The sequence below is a fragment of the Manis pentadactyla genome, chromosome 1 (assembly GCF_030020395.1).
Source record: "Manis pentadactyla isolate mManPen7 chromosome 1, mManPen7.hap1, whole genome shotgun sequence".
Classification (NCBI taxonomy): Eukaryota; Metazoa; Chordata; class Mammalia; order Pholidota; family Manidae; genus Manis; species Manis pentadactyla.
This window is the reverse complement of record NC_080019.1, coordinates 91,346,987-91,365,039: the sequence shown is the minus strand read 5'-3', so window position 1 is coordinate 91,365,039 and position 18,053 is coordinate 91,346,987. Positions and strand designations below refer to the sequence as shown.

Sequence of the window (18,053 nt, the reverse complement as noted above, 5' to 3'; positions counted from 1 at the left end):
CTTGTGTTGGGTGAATAGATATTTATAATGGTGATATCTTCTTGTTGGACTGACCCCTTTATCATTATGGAATGTCCTTCTTTATCTCTTGTTACTTTCTTTGTTTTGCAATCTATTTTGTCTGATACAAGAACTGCAACACCTGCTATTTTCTCCCTATTGTTTGCATAAAATACCTCTTCCATCCCTTGACTTTTAGTCTGTGTATGTCTTTGGGTTTGAGGTCAGTCTCTTGTAAGCAGCATATAGATCAGTCTTGCTTTTTTATCCATTCTATTACTCTGGGTCTTTTGATTGGTGCATTCAGTCCATTTACATTTAGGGTGATTGTCAGTAGATATGTACTTATTGCCATTGCAGGCTTTGGATTTGTGGTTACCAAAGGTTCAAGGTAGCTTCTTTACTATCTAACCATCTAACTTTAACTCATTTATTACTCTATTATAGACACAGTCTGATGATTCATTATGTATCTCCCCCCTTCTTTTTTTTCCTCCTCCACTCTTTATATGTTAGTTGTTTTATTCTGTACTCTTTTGTGTTTCCCTTGACTGCTTTTTTGGATAGCTGATTTTATTTTTTGCCTTTAGTTAGTATTTGGTTGGTCTGCTTTCTTTGCTGTGATTTTATTTTCTCTGGTGACATCTAATAAGCCTGACAAGTACTTTCATCGAGAGCAGTCCCTTTAGCATACCCAGTAGAGGTGGTTTATGGGAGGTAAATTCCCTCAACTTTTGCTTATCTCAAAATTGTTTAATCCCTCCTTCAAATTTAAATGATAATCGTGCTGCATACAGTATTCTTGGTACGATGCCCTTCTGTTTCATTTCATTAAGTACATCATGCTATTCTATTCTGGCCTGTAAGGTTTATGTTGAGAAGTCTGATGATAGCCTGATGGGTTTTCCTTTTTAGGCGATCTTTTTTCTCTCTCTGGCTGCCTTTCATACCCTTATCCTTGTCTTTGATCTTTGCCATTTTTATTATTATATGTCTTAGTGTTGTCCTCCTTGGGTCCCTTGTTTTGGGAGATCTGTGGGCTTCCATGGTCTGAGAGACTATTTTTTTCCACACCTTAGGGAAGTTTTCAGCAATTACTTCTTCAAAGACACTTTCAATGCTTTTTTCTCTTTCTTTTTCTGGTAACCCTGTTATGTAAATATTGTTCCATTTGTATTGGTCACACAGTTCTTTTAATATTCTTTCATTCCTAGAGATTCTTTTATCTCTCTATGCCTCAGTTTCTCTGTATTCCTGTTCTCTGATTTCTATTCCATTAAAAGTCTCTTGCACCTCATCCAGTCTGCTCTTAAGTCTGTCCATTGATTGTTTCATTTCTGGTATCTTCCTCTTAAAAATTAGCTCATGCATATTTCTCTGCAGCTCAATCAGCATGGTTATGACTTTTATTTTGAATTGTTTTTCAGGAAGATTGGTTATATCTATCTCGCCAGGCCCTCTCTCTGGTGTTTGAGTAATTTTGGAATTGACAAGGTTCCTCTGCCTTTTCATGATAGGAGTGATCGCCGGCAAGTGGCGCATGTGTCAGCTGGTAGAACAAAGTCCCTTCCTGCTTGCTGGTCACCTTGCTCTACTCCACTGCCTTTCCCAGTTACCCACACACAGGGAACAGTCTCTGGTTTTATCCTCTGAGCCGCCATTGGTGGAGTGGCCATTGGGATGGTCTAGGTCACTGGTGGAGGTTGCAGGCACGCAGCGTGTGTTCTGCGAGAACAGCGCCCCTTCATACCTTCTGGACTTTGCCCTGGCTGCCTCTGTCTGTGCCATGCAGCTGTGGGCAGTGGTCAGCGTCTGGGTCTGGCCTGGATAGTTGTGCACTGGGAGAAGACTGTGTGGTTGCTGTCAGCGGGACTGCTCCCCGCCAGGTGTGCAGCAATGGTGGGTCAGCTGGTCTGCTTAGAGTGCCAGTGGAGGAGAATGAAAGGCAGGCTGCTTATCACCATGAAGGGCTTCGGAGCTGCATTGCCATCCAGGGGGTTAGGGTGCCTAAAGTTCCTTAAAGTTCCCAGCCTGCTGGGCTGAGTGTGCTGGGACGATCTTGTCCACCTGTTAAACCCTTGCCGTTTAAGACTTTTAAAGTGCCTGCTTTTCTTTTGTCCCAGGGGAGTCTGCTGTGCAGACCCACTTGCAGTCTCCATCTCGGATTTTACTTATCCATTTCTCTAATATCCAGTACACCATGCAATGTGTGTCTGCGCTCCTGGTGCAGATTACTACTGCTGGTTATTTAGCAGTGCTGTGCTTCCACTCCCTCCCCACTCTGATTCTTTTCCTCCCGCCAGTGAGCTGGGGTAGAGGGAGTGCTCAGGTCCTGCCCAGTCACAGCTTTGTATTTTACCCTTTTTGTGAGACGCTGAGATCTCACATATGTAGATGTAGCCTGTCTGTTATACTGTATTTTCTGGTCTCTTTTTTTGGAATAGTTATATTTGCTATATTTTCAAAGTATATATGGTTTGGGAGTAGATTTCCACCACTGTACACACGCTCCCATTTTGAGCCTCTTGTGAAATCTTTTACATATTTTAATGATCTCATTTAATTGTATCATGTGTCTTTTTGGGGTCAGTTTCTATTGATTTTTTTTTCGATCCTGATTATGGAACACATTTCCTTGCTTCTTTGCATGCATGGTAAGTTTTGATTGGATTCTGGATACTGTTTCCTTTCTGTTTCCTGTGACGAATCTCATTTTTTTAAAAACACCACTGGGGTGTTGGATTATTGGGGCTTTTTTTCCTACACTTCCTTTAAATATATAGGGGACTTTTTTCTGTGACACACTAAGTTACAAACAATTTGAAATCTTGCTAATAAGGTTTGTTAGAGCAGGTCCTCGACAGCTTGTAGTCTAGTGCTAGTGTGGCTCCCGCAGAGGTAATGCTTTCATGAAGACTGACAAACGCTGTGTATTAGAAAACCTTCCACTGGCAGGTGGGAATAAATATTATGCTTGGCCCTCTGTGCGCTCTGGGGACTGTTCTGAGTATTCCTTTGCAGTGGTTCTTTCCCCACACTTGGGTGTTTCTTTATACAAAGGTGCAATCAACACTGAGCTGAAACTCGAGGGGATCCTTCAACAGATCCCCCAGCCTCTCTCTGTGCAGCTCTCTCTTTCCTGGTATGCTGCGCTGAAAATTCTGTTCATCTTTCATGAACTTCAGCTCTGTTTCCTCAACTCAGCAAGACTGGTGGTTTCTGGGTCTGTCTTCTTTATGGTACATCCAGAGACTTGCTCTAAGCTGGAGCATGTATAAGTCTAAATTCATTTGTTTTCTTTCATTTACAAATCACGGTGTTGTCTGTTGCTCAATGTCTCAGAATCATTGTTTCATATAGTTTGTGTGTTTTTTTTGTTGTACAATGTGGGAGATAATCCCCATCCCTGTTATCCCATCATGTACGGAAGCACATGTCCTCATGTTAAAGTCAGAAAAACTTGAATGATATGTAAAACCCATTAAAATGGAGATAGTTTTTCTTATTGGTCATCATTATAATTCATAATGAAAGTCTAGTTGTATTATAACCTTTATACCAAATTAATTGTTTTATCCATTCCACAAATTTTGCCTATTTACCATATGCCAGCAATTTTCTGTTACTGAACATTTAAAAAGAGAGTCAGTATTCCTGCTCTCAAAAAGCTCCTAATGGAATGATGAAAGGTATTAATAAATGAACACCAAAAAATAAAATAATCAATGATGAGTGCTGTAGAAAGAAGGAAAGCAAGGTGATATACAAGTGTCCATCAGCTCTGAGATTTTTGAGACATTGCTATTTTAGCTAAAATCTGAATAACAAGAAGGAACTTGTGTGCACCAAACAGAAAAAGGAGTATTCTAGAAGGTGGGAATAGCAAGCACAAACTCTAGTATGTGAATGAGGAAGACAGAGAAGACCAATGTGGCTGGAGGGTGTTGGAGAAAAGATGAAGTCAGTGAGAGATGAGCTAAAGTCAAATCTATTCACTTTGAGTACAGAACTAAAGTGTGGCTTTGTTCTAAGTGGGGCTGGGATGGAAAGCCACTGGGAGGCTTTGAGCAGGGGAGCAGGGAGTTCATTCAAACTCACCTACTGTACTTCTGTAGGTCCTCAGGAACTAAGAAAGAATCTGCAAGTCATTTTCTCTGATTTTGTTAATTTATGTCATTTTAATAAGTAGGTTAAACATAAAATTTTAAATGTACACATTATGATGAGAAAAAGAACAAAGGAGGTGAAAAGCATTTTAGGAAGGGAAAGTATAAAAGACCAAAGAACATTTGAAAGGATATTCCACTTTATCAATAAAGAAATGAAAAACAGCAAAGAGTATTTTGAAGAGGGAAACACATGACAAAACTCAGTATTTATAAGGTTTTGGAAACCTAAGGATACTTTTTAGTTGACACATATACCTGAGCAACATGTCTAAAAGCATTTAAATTTATTTATAAAAATGTAAAATATAAGACATCTAGTGATCCAGCTACTATGGATAAAACCAAGAAAATAATCCTGCAAGTATATCAAGACTCATAAATGAGGAGAATGTGTGGTTTTACCTCAGTGTGCTGTGTTGGTTTTGATGTCAGTGTTCTGTTATCTTCCACCAAATAATTCAACTTTCCTTCCTTATATTCTGAAACATTTTAGTAACAAAGTAAAAACGACTGAAATGTTTATCAAGAGAAGCAAATTAAATTTACACTATCATTAAAATCAATGATATAGATCTTTACTGACATTGTTGAATGAAAAAAACAGGTTTAGAAAAATAGCGTATGCAGTACATTTATATAAAACTGCATATGCTTATCTCTGTGTGAATGTATATCCACGAGAAGGAAAATGTCAGGAAGAATGCTCATCTAATAGTTTGCAGTTTGCAATTCCTGAACTGTGGAATTTGGAGTGATTTTTACTTCTTTGTATTATTTGATTACTTTTTTTTACAAATACTATGCATTACTTTTTTTTGTATCATTAATCTACAATTATATGAGAAACATGTTTACTAGGCTCCCACCATCACCAAGTCCCCCTGACACACACCATTACAATCTCTGTCCATCAGCGGCATTACTTTTATAATGAATAAAATAGTGAAGTATTTAAATTTAGGTAAAAAGAGGTATGTCTATGTACCTTCATTTTTAAGTGGAACAGACAAAATAATTATGGAGAAGGCCTTTACATTGAGAGATTAGGTCATCAGAGTCTAGAATAGTTTCAGAAGAACAGAGAGAAGAAGCCAGATGGTAGGATTTTAAGAAAAGAGTAAGTAGAGAGGATATAGAAAAGATCAATTTGGAAATTGTCAGAATATTATTACTCTCCTCCTATTCCATTACCTCCATTGCTTTGCTTCAGTTTTCCTCAACACTTTTCTGCATTTCTGCATTTTAATATTAATCTCCTCTGCTTCCTTACCTTAGAGATGACACCTTGTGGTATGATACCCAGCTACCTATTTTTCTTTGCTTACCTGGCACTAAATGATCAATACCGCTCCCTCTCAAAGAGGAGTGCAAGCATAGGAAATGCTTCTCATGTAGGTAAAAAATGCACAAACAAGGTCTTGGATAGAAATATCATGTGTTCAAAAGGAAATATTCTCATTTAAATGCCACTTTGCTGTCCCTTTTCATTACTGAGCCCTAGCTCTTTTTTTAGCATACTAAAACAGATGTTTATTATTATGTATCCATCAGTGCGGTTTTCAATACCACCTGAAACATATGTATCATCCTAGAGATGAATCAGTTTTCCAGTGCTTCTTATTTGATATACATTACTGCAAAGCCATTATAAATTACCGAGGAGGTATTTGGTTAAAAAAATAAATAATATATCATACTGCCCATATAAATCAACTCTCATTATTGGATGAGAGTTTAACAGTATTTATCTGGTAATTCCTGTGTTCACTGGAAAACATCACAGATGTACTGCTGTAATTTTCCTTTATACTAATGTAACCTTCTACACAGTGTGCAGAGTTTTATAAAATCATTCACTATTTTAGCAGGTAGTTTGATGCAAAGATTGTACTCAGTTTTTTAAAGTCCAACAAACCTCTAAATATTTTAAATTAAATTATCAATGAAAAACCCACAGACACATACTTTCTTGAAAATATATATTTTTGAAATTTATTTAGTCATGACAGTAAAATAATTCTCGCAAATTAAGGCACAAATAAGGCAATTCAAGTCCCATCAAAAGTGGTCTAAGAATAATTTACATTTCAAACAGTGCATACATTTCTTGTATGTTTGTTAATGTCTTTATCACTTTAAACAATAAAGAAATACATTATATAATTACAGAAATGACGTACCCCACAAAATTTTGAATTTCTAAGAAAATGCCTGTCGCTCATGATAGAACATCTTAAAATCGCTTCTTTTGTACAGTTAGTTCCTAATGTCTCTAGTAAAAAATAACTCAATATGGCTTGGCAAAAATGCATAGATTTAGTGTAACTTTTTTTTTTTTTGCCTTCTCCAATTCCCCAATCTACAGACTTGCTGAATACATACAGTATTTTGTAAAGCATAATGTAAGATATTTATTCTCCATCAAGTCCACTATGGGCAATCAACAGTGAGTCTTTTAAATTCTACAGTGAGGGCACTGAAGTCAAGTAATGTCACTGCTTTCTTAAGATAGTTTTGTATAGTCTTGCAAGAGCACAGAATCTGAAGTCATTTAAAAGAATTTCGGTTGTCTTATTTTGAGATATTTTCTTTATTCCTTCCATGAGCTGATCTTGATAGTGATATCCATTCCACATGAAAGTGAAAGTCCCTTCCTCCCACTTGTATGAGAAAACCTGTTCTATGATGACTGAGAGGCATTCTGAGAAATTCAAAGAGGTAGCACCTTTTTAAAGATATATTATCTAGCTAAGCTTTCTGTCAATTGTTCTTGCATTACACAGTAATAATTAATCTAATCTAACTGTTGGCAAACCCACAATAAAAAAAAACCCTCAGTGTGCTTTTCTGCCAAAGCGGACACAGTAACCACCACCTTAACTCTGAAGCCTGTGATACTTCCAGTTGTAGCTTTTGATTTTCCTTTTCTTTCTTTCTCAAATCCTGTTTTAGCTATCTTGCTATCAATTTTTAAATCTTCCCAATTCATTATTTCTGCCAACTTGTTAACAGCCTGTGTTTTTAGGGTTCGTTCTCTGTTGATATTCTTTTCAAAGGCAATTTTAAGATTACTAATCTCTCCCTCTTTCTTCAATTTATATTCTTCCTCTGCCTTTCTCATTTTATCCATTAGTGCTTCATTTTCTTTTCTTAATAATTCAGTATCTTTGGTAAGCAGGCTGTTCGTTTCTTCAAGCCGACTAACAGTGTGATCTTTATCTGTAATCTCTTGTCTATTTCTTGAAGCAGCTTTCTCGCTTTCTTGGGTCAGTTAAAATACTGCTCTTCCAGAAGCTCTTGAGCCAACTGCTCACACTCAGCTTTTGTTTCTGCTAGATCCAACTGAGTGGCGAGGGTTTCTTTTTCATTTTGTAGTTCTTGTATTTTCGTTAAATTCTCTCTGTTTATTTCTTCAGTTTCTTCCTTAAATTCCTTTACCTGGGTCTTATAAAATGTTGAGAAATATTGCTCAGCTTTAAGCAAATCTTGCAGCTCCCGCTTCTGTCCTTCATTTCCTCTGTATTAGTTTTGTAAACTGAGCTAACTTGAATTCTAATCTTTTTGGTTCCAATAAAGTATTTATTTCCTGTTTCATCTGCTTTTCTGCACCTTTTAAATTATCTGCTTCAAATGCTTGAGTCTTCAATTCATTTTGTAGCAACAGTTGATTATTTGATTCTTGCTCCAACTGAAGACAGATTCTTAACTTCATCCTCCATTCTTTCTTTATTTTCCATCAAATGTTCAAGCCTCTGCTGAGATTGTTTCAGGTCAGCATCTAGCAGGGAGGACTGCTTCTTAACCTGAACAACCCTACTTTCAGCCTCTTTGCTAGCCTCTCTCTCTCTTCCTTTAGCTTTTTTTCCATCTCACACATTGCAACAGATTTTGCCTCTTCAATAGACCGATGTTTGTCAGTTAAACGAGCTTTGGTTACATGATGTTCATTTACTTCTTGTTTCAACCGCTGTTGTAATGATTTAAGTTTATAGTTAAAATCTATTTCTAAATTATTCTTTTCCTTTTCTGAGTGATTAAGCATGTCTTGAGCTTCTTTTCTTTCTCCTTCCACTCTTTCAAGATTATGTTTGAGATGCTTCACCTCCCCTTGTAAAGATGTAATTTGAGCTTGAAGGTCTCCAATCATCTCAGAATCGTGACCTGTGTCTCTTTGTTCAGCTTCTAACACAGCCTACAGCTGGTAATAATCCTTGTCCATCTGTGACTTGGAATTCTCTAAAATCCTATTTCTCTCCTGCAATTCTCTGGTTAGGGACTCTAGCTGACTGATTGACATGCTCATCTCTGTGGGACTCTTCCCTAGTCTTACCACTGTGTCTGCCTCTGTCCTGAGTAAGTCATTGGCTGCTTCCAGCTGATTTTGTGATTGGGCCAGCTTCTCACTAGCAAGTTGTGAATTCTGATTTATTTTCTTTAAGTCTTCCAAGTGATCCTTTAATATAGGAACCTCACTGTCTACATTCCTCCTCTTCTCATTTTCCTGTTCTGCTTTTCCTTGGTACTCATTAATTCTATGATGTAGCAACATTTTCTCCTTCTCAGTCTGAGACACTGTAGATTCTAGATTTCTTCTTTGATTCCCCTCTTCATCCAGTTCTTTCATTATCTTGTCTAGTTTCATGTTTGAAGTTATGCACTTCTGCTCCATTTCTTCTTTTAATTGCATTTCATTATGCAGTTGTTCTTCCAGCTTATAAATGGTTTTTTGCAAATTTTCCTGCAAGCTTTTATTCACATTGGAGCTAGTTCTATTATCATTATGATTAGCTGAAGACAAGTATCTACAATTGCCATAATATGTAAATCCTACAAAAGGTAGTTGATTGCCAACAAAAGCTCTAGGTATAGGGAATATTTTTTTATCTCTTTCACCTTCTTCTAAATCATCCAAGTTACTTGTATCAGTATCACTGCTTAAATTTGGTACAACTGGTGCTACAGTGTCTCGGAGTGTTTCCCAAGCCCACAGATCATTTTTGAAGAAGAGATGTTGTTTGATTTCTTCTGCACCATTTTGCCCTAATCTCACTTCTCTGTCACTAAGGAAGGCACAAATAAGATTTTTTGCTTCTTTTGACATATCATCATCACAGAAGGTAAGTGAATTTTTATGGTTCATAATGTTACTAAAAATTCCAACCAGAGAATCTGCATAAAAAGGTGTCTCACCTACAAGCATTTCATATAAAAATACCCCAACTGCCCACCAGTCACATTCTCGTCCATAATAACCATCACCACCTGGGGAGCTTACTACTTCAGGGGAAATACACTCGGGTGTTCCAACTGTTCTATCCCATCGTACCATACCTTCCTTATTCATCTTCATACAACTACCGAAATCTGCTAACTTCAAATGTCCAGATCTATCCAGCCAGCCAGCAGGTTTTTGGGCTTCACATCCCTATGAATAAAACCCATGGCATGAATTGCACCCAACGCAAGAACTACTTCCGCAGTATAGAATTGTGCCCATTTTTCAGGCACATCATAGTTGTTCATTAAGTTTTCAAGATCTCCACCAGGCATGTATTCCATCACCATGTAGAAGTAACGATCATCTTGGGATGCATAAAAAAGCTGAACGAGCCAAGGACTGTTAGCAAAAGCCATGACGTCCCTTTCTTCCCAGTAAAAAGCAGAATCAGATCTGTTAATCATTTCAAGTTTGCTCAGAAGCTTCATAGCATACACCTACCTGGTGGATTTATGCCTTACCAATTGAACTTCTCCATATGCACCTCTACCAATCACCTTCACTACTTCATAATCTTCAGATTTCATTCGTAAGTCTCTAATTTTTTTCATTGTGTCTTTATATCTGCTTAAAAAGTTGTCAATATTTTTGTAGTCTCTTAAGGCAGGAAAATCTAAATCATATACGAAAGCATCCAATCCATCCAGCAAACAGTTTGAATTCACTTCGGATTTGGGATGCTGCAGCAGGTCATCGATTTTTTCAACCCAGTCCTCAAAACTGTCCCCAGCCAACATGCTGTCGTTACTGACAGTAGTATTCGCGTCCCAGCAACAGCAGCAGAAGGCAATGTCAAGCAATGTCCTCCGTCTGTGGGTACGTGGCCGCGGGGCTGACGAGCCGGAACCTCAGAGTCACCAGGAGCACTCGGCTCCCTTCCTCCCCTTAGTGAGGGGATCTCTGCTCTCCGGACCCGGGGGCTCCAGTGGCCCACAGCCGCTCAGACTCCCTGAGCCGCGCCGTCGGCAACAGCCTCGTCGTCCGGTGAGCTGCGCAGCCCAGCGGCCCCAGCCGCCGTCCCCGAGGAGGGTCCCTGGCCCGGGCCAGGACAGGGAGAGAAGGGGGACCAGGGCAGGGACGTCTTCGGGCAGCAGGGAGGGCGAGGAGGAGAGGTGCCTGTGATGGGCGGGTGCGGAGCTGTGCCCGCTGCTGCCGCCATCGCCCAGGACACAGCACAACGTCACTGTCCATTTGTGACGTCACTGCAGAGTCTGTTGGGGCTACTGCCGTGGTGCCCGGTGGGGCAGTGTGAGGTCGGTGCCCGCAGGGGGCTTAGGGGAGAGAAGGCTGGAGTTAGGCCTGTGCTGACACGGGAGCTTCTAGGAGAGGCTGTGGCCCCGGCTCGGGAAAGGGCCAGTTGCTGAGCCCTAGATTTTTTTTTTTGCTATCATTAATGTGAATTACATGAGCAACAGTATGCTTACTAGACTCCCCCTATTATCAAGTCCCCACCACATACCCTATTACAGCCACTGTCCATCAGTGTATAAGATGCTATAGAAACACTACTTGTCTTTGGGTTATACTGCCTTCCCAGTGTCCCCCCCCCACTCCATTATATGTGCTAATCATAGTGCCCCCTTTTCCACCCCATCCCTCCCTCCTGATTCATTCATCTGAATCCCTTTCTCTTTGGTAACTGTTAGTCCATTCTTGGGTTCCATGAGTCTGCTGCTGTTTTGCTCCTTCAGTTTTTTCTTTGTTCTTATGCTCCACAGATGAGTGAAATCATTTGGTACTTGTCTTTCTCCACATGGCTTATTTCACTGAGTATAATACCCTCTAGCTCCATCCATGTTGTGGCAAATGGTAGGATTTGTTTTCTTCTTATGGCTGAATAATATTCCATTGTGTATGTATACCACATCTTCTTTATCCATTCATCTACTAATGGACACTTAGGTTGCTTCCATTCCTTGGCTATTGTAAATAGTGCTGTGATAAACACAGAGGTGTATATGTCTTTTTAAAACTGGGCTCTGGCATTCTGAGGGTAAATTCCTAGGACTGGAATTCCTGGGTCAGATGGTATTTCTATTTTCAGTTTTTGAGGAACCTCCGTATAGCTTTCCACAATGGTTGAACTAATTTACATTCCGACCAGCAGCAAAGGAGGGCTCCCCTTTGTCCACATCCTTGCCAACATTTGTTGTTGTTTGTCTTTTGGATGGTGGCCATCCTAAGTGGTGTGAGTTGATATCTCATTGTGGCTTTAATTTGTATTTCCCTGATGATTAGCGATGTGGAGCATCTTTCCATGTGCCTGTTGGCCATCTGAATTTCTTCTTTGGAGAAGTGTCTGTTCAGATCCTTTGCCCATTTTTTAATTCGATTACTTGCTTTTTGTTAGTTGAGGTGCATGAGCTCTTTATATACTTTGGATGTCAACCCCTTATCGAACATGTCATTTTTGAATATGTTCTCCCATACTGTAGGATGCCTTTTTGTCCTATTGATGGTGTCCTTGGCTGTACAGAAGCTTTTCAGCTTGGTATAGTCCCACTTATTAATTTTTGCTTTTCCCTTGCACAGGGAGGTATGTTCATGAAGAAGTTGCTCAAGTTTATGTCCAAGAGATTTTTGCCTATGTTTTTTCTAAGAGTTTTATGGTTTCAGGACTTACATTCAGGTCTTTGATCCATTTCAAATTTATTTTTGTGTATGGGTTTAGACAATGATCCAGTTTCATTCTCTCACATGTAGCTGTCCAGTTTTGCCAACACCAGCTGTTGAAGAGGCTGTCATTTCCCCATTATATATCCATGGATCCTTTATCATATATTAATTGACCATATATGTTTGGGTTAATATCTGGACTCTATATTTTGTTCCATTGGTCTATGGGTCCGTTCTTGTGCCAGTACCAAATTGTCTTGATTACTGTGGCTTTGTAGTAGAGCTTGAAGTTGGGAAGCAAAGATCCCCCCTGCTGTATTCTTCTTTCTCAGGATTGCTTTGGCTATTTGGGGTCTTTTGTGGTTTCATATGAATTTTAGACCTATTTGTTTCAGTTCGTTGAAGAATGCTGTTGGTATTTTGATAGGGAGTGCATTGATTCTGTATATTGCTTTAGGCAGGATGGCCATTTTGACGATATTAATTCTTCATACACCATCCACAAGAGCATGGGATGAATTTCCATTTGTTAGTGCCCTCTTTAATTTCTCTTAAGAGTGTCTTGTAGTGTCAGGTGTAAGTCTTTCACTTCCTTGCTTAGATTTATTCCCAGGTATTTTATTCTTTTTGATGCAATTGTGAATGGAGTTGTTTTCCTGATTTGTCTTTCAGCTAGTTCTTAGTGTAAAGGAAAGCAACAGATTTCTGTGTATTAATTTTGTATCCTGCAACTTTGCTGAATTCAGATATTAGTTCTAGTAGTTTTGGAGTGGAGTCTTTAGGGTTTTTTATGGACAATATCATGTTATATGCAAATAGTGAGTTTGACTTATTTTTTACCAATCTGGATGCCTTTTATTTCTTTGTTTTTTCTGATTGCCATGGCTAGGACCTCCAGTGCTATGTTGAATAAAAGTCAGGGGACTGGGCATCCCTGTCTTGTTCTGGATCTTAGGTAAAAAGCTTTCAGCTTCTCGCTGTTCAGTATGATGTTGGCTGTGGGTTTTTCATATATGGCCTTTATTATGTTGAGGTACTTGCCCTGTATACCCATTTTGTTGAGAGTTTTTATCATGAATGGATGTTGAATTTTGTCGAATGCTTTTTCAGCATCTATGGAGATGATCATGTGGTTTTTGTCCTTCTTTTTGTTGATGTGGAGGATGATGTTGATGGATTTTCAAATGTTGCACGTTCCTTGCATCCCCAAGATGAATTCCACTTGATCATGGTGTATGATCCTCTTGATGTATTTTTGAATTCGGTTTGCTAATATTTTGTTGAGTATTTTTGCATCTATGTTCATCAGGTATATTGGTCTGTAATTTTCTTTTTTGGTGATGTCTTTGCCTGGTTTTGGTATTAGAGTAATGCTGGCTTCATAAAATGAATTTGGAAGAATTCCCTTCTATTTTTTTTAAAACTTTAAGGAGAATGAGTATTATGTCTTCTCTAAATGTCAGATAAAATTCTGCGGTGAATCCATCTGGCCTGGGGGTTTTTAGTCTTTGGTAGTTTTTTGATTATCAATTCAATTTCGTTGCTGGTAATTGGTCTGTTTAGATTTTCTGTTTCTTCCCTGGTCAGTCTTGGAAGTTTGTATTTTTCTAGAAAGTTGTCCATTTCATCTAGGTTATCCAGCTTGTTAGCATATAGATTTTCATAGTATTCTCTAATAATTGTTTGCCTTTCTTTGGTGTCCTTCCTGATTTTTCCTTTCTCATTTCTGATTCTGTTTACGTGTGTAGTTTCTTTTTTTTCTTAATAAGTCTGGCTAGGAATTTATATATATATTTTATTTTCTCAAAGAACTGGCTCTTGGTTTCATTGATTTTTTCTATTGTTTTAACTCAATTTATTTATTTCTTCTCTGATCTTTATTATGTCCCTCCTTTTGCTGACTTTGGACCTCAGTTTTTCTTCTTTTTCTAGTTCCAATAATTGTGACTTTAGACTGTTCATATAGGATTGTTCTTCCTTCTTTAAACAGGCCTGGATTGCTATATGCTTTCCTCTTAGAACTACCTTCGCTGCATCACACAGTAGTTGGGGCATTGTGCTGTCATTGTCATTTGTTTCTGTATATTGTTTGATCTGTTTTAATTTGGTCATTGATCCACTGATTATTTAGGAGCATGTTGTTAAGCCTCCATGTGTTTGTGAGCCTTTTTGTTTTCTTTGCACAATTTATTTCTAGTTTTTTATGTTTTTATCTGAGAAATTGGTTGGTAGAATTTCAGTCTTTTTGAATTTACTGAGGCTCTTTTTGTGGTCTATTCTGGAAATTGTTCCATGTGCACTTGAGAAGAATGTGTATCCTGCTGCTTTTGGATGCAGAGTCTTGTAGATGTCTGTTAGGTCCATCTGTTCTAGTGTGTTGTTCAGTGCCTCTGTGTCCTTATTGTCTGTCTGGTTAACCTGTCCTTTGGAGTGAGTGATGTGCTGAAGTCTCCTAAAATGAATGCATTGCATTCTATTTCCTCCTTTAATTCTGTTTGTATTTGTTTTACATATGTCAGTGCTCCTGCATTGGGTGCACATATATTTATCATATTTACATCCTCTACAAGAGTTTCTTAAACTTCAGCTCTCCTCTTTAGTACAGTCTAAATTTTGGTTAGATCCCCCATCCCACTTGCTCTATGCAATGCCTAATATCCAATTTGACAGGGAATAATAATTTTTTTCTTGGTATCACAGATGATTTCAATTGTGTCCTGCTGATCGTCTTGGATTAATAATAGTTTATAGTAAGGTAGAAAGGTCTAGAATTGGTTAGATTATTATTTTATATAAAGAAATTGAACTTCCTCTTATTTTAAAACAGTGGACAGTTTCCTAATCATACTGAATTTGCACAAGCTATTTTCTTTGGACAGTATTCTCCATTTCATTTTTAAATTTTAAACCAAGTAAACTGCATTGGAATAGCTGTAATTTAGGAAACATTTTCATTGTATATATTAATTCTCCAATTTCCCCCCCTAGTTAGGAACATGGTTTTAGAAAATAAAGACAAAGAACGCCAACAATTCCAGAAAAATAAACTTATAAATACTTTCAAGAAATATCAGTTACAGTAAAAATGGTCACACAAATATACTTCCAATGGCAGAGAGAGACAGGACTGATTTTCTGTAAAATTTCTCAGTAATAGAATTCTTGGATTTTCATTCTGAACTTCTAAGAGCAGGATTAACATTTGTTAGTCTGTCAGTAAGTCTAAAGTATGTTTTGGGAAATAAAAATATTTTTTGAATAAAACATTCTTTTTAGAAAGTAGGTCTGACTTCATTATTTGTATATATATTGATTAATATGTAATCAATATCCTTAAAATATTTATCTCATATGTTATAGCCATACATTTTGTGGCCAAAGGTAAATTATAAGGTATGCTGTAGGAAATAAACATCCATATACTTTAATTGGATTTTGGTCATATTTCTTGAATTAGGCCTAATAATTTGTTATAGTGAATATATACTGACATCACTGAAGTTAAAATAATACTTGAGTCTTACTAACACTAACAATAATGAATTGCAAAAATTATTTGTATTTCTTCTGTTTTCAATTAACAGGTAATTACTATTTCCAGATACTGCTACTATAATCAAGGCAGAGCATTCTTACTTAGTCTAAGCCATCATCATCTTACATAAATAGAACCTGATCCATGCACTTGCTGATTTGTCTTCCTGAGGTGAACACTGTCCTGTGTTTGATCTTTAGCAAATAGATGTACCTCCTTATTTCTGGTACAAGTAAAATGTCAGATAACTTGACAGGAAGATAATGTTTCAGCTTATTAAACACAACAAGTTTTCTCTTCAATGAACTAGTGTCGATCTTTCAAATAGAGTATAAAAGCAGGTTTTAGCTACAATCATTCTACTCATCTTTGCCATACTGTTTCATTCCCTGAGAAGATGGTTAAGACTTTGTATGGTATTAATTGATCCATCTTGAGCTTCTGATTCCATAGATAGAAATAATATATGCACCACAGGAATCATTATTGGAGCATAATTTCCTTAAAAATTACTTTTGTAGTGGCACTTCTAAAATTAGAAGATGGAGGCATAGACTTTTGAACAACTGATTTTTATATGTCAAAACTGTAAAGTTATAATTCTTGATCTTCTTTTACTATACTATTTACTATATAAAATACAATACAGTTTTTATATGAACTGGATGGAGGTCTTCCTGGCTTATTAAAAAGACAAACATCTTATTTTGTGTAGAAGAAATGTTACTATTAAGATCAAGAACTGGCCTTAAGAAGTCCTTGGATAATTACTGTCAGAATGAACAGGTGGATAAAATCACTGATTTTTTGTGATATTACTCTTCATATAATGAAACTGACATACAAAAGGTGATTTGCAGAAGCTTTTACAATAAAAAAGAAAGTTAGAACTTACCAAGCAATAATTGTGACCTATGTACTTTTGGGTAACATAGAAAGTGCTACCCTTTGTTTAGCCTTGGGATTAAATTTTACTGTTGGGCCAGAGGGTGACATCAGGGGAATAAGATGGCCTCTTTTTTTGGTCCCTCTTTTTAAACAATTCATCAGGCCAAGTCTAATGAACAAGAACACCTTTATAGCAGTGGTAGGATCCATCGCCATATGCCAAGGGGCCTGGAAGAAGTCTTGGCCACCTGTGCATCTGGTAATAGGCAGACAAACCTCAGTATGGGCTGTGAAACCAACAGGAGCTGCAAACCTACTGCAACCGTTCTCAGCCACTGTTGGGAAAACCTGGAGGAGGCTGACTTGAGCAGAAACCTATGTATGTAAGAGAGACAGTGCAAGTCCAGCTTTTCTGGCGGGAGAGTTCAGTATGCCATTGGAGCAAATCCCCCCTCTCCCAAAACAAGTTTGGTTGTACTGGAAACAGAAAAAGTAACTCTGTCAGTGCTGTCCCTGCCCCTAGACAACCTACACGGGGCTAAACAGCCACTGGCAACCTCTCTGGTGGAGTAAAGGGAGAGCAGTCAGTGAGTATTTACTTCCTCGCTATGTGGGACATTGCTGGAGAAACCCATTTCTCTTCAGCAGCACCCAGGGTACTAAGGTGGGAACTCTACTACTTGGGATTGGGGTTGGGGGGTACAGGGGTGGCACAGAGATCAGGAAAGAGGCAGATAAGAATACCAAGGGACATTAAGGTGATGTAATTCTGGATGTTGCACTCAGGACTATAGCAGGAAGTCTGTCTAGGAGCCTCACCTGGGAGAACCTCACCTGAGGAGGCTCTCATAGGGCCCAATGGCATCCCAGTGTTATGAATGCTAAACCCACACCTGCCCCCACTCTACAGCTGGTTCCTGTGCACACTCCTGAGTGCAACAGTGAGAGAGCGCCAGTAAACAGAGTGCTCTCAGAAAACAAGACCAGGGTGTGTGGGCAAGGGAAAAACCACAAACACTAGCAATAGTGCCACCTTCTGGAAAGCAAATGAGAAGTGTCCAGCAGCCAGACGAGTGAGTTGTAAGAACCAGATAAGATATAAAAGCTTAAGAATTCTGACACACTACGCTGATGGACAGTGACTGTAATGGGGTATGTGGTGGGGACTTGATAATGGAGGGAGTCTAGTAACCATAATGTTGCTCATGTAATTGTATATTAATGATACCAAAATAAAAAAAAAGAATTCTGACACAAGAGGGAGAAAGAAGTGTGGATCAGGTATATCCATACAAGGTTGGAGAAAATCCCATGACCAACAAACAGTATATCCCATCGAAATGAAACTAGTAAAAATCTGAGGAAGTATCTGCTACTTCAAATGTGAAAGCAGTAATACAAAAGTACAAGGAACATGAAAAATGGATGAAACGTCATCACCAAAAGATAACATAATCCTCCAATAACTAAACTCAAAGGCATGGTTTCTGTGATTTAGTTGATATTCAAAGTAGCTCTTTTAAGGAAATTCAACAAGCCACAAGAAAACACAGAAAGATAATCCAAT

General features: G+C 38.2%; 1 protein-coding gene and 1 pseudogene across 1 annotated transcript in view; both read right to left on the bottom strand.

Moving 5' to 3' along the window:
• RSRC1 (arginine and serine rich coiled-coil 1) overlaps window positions 1–18,053 on the bottom strand; it is a 470,761-nt gene that overhangs the window by 58,695 nt on the left and 394,013 nt on the right. The gene's annotated exons all lie outside the window — the stretch shown is intronic.
• On the bottom strand, window positions 6,969–10,184 carry LOC118921842 (rho-associated protein kinase 1-like; annotated as a pseudogene).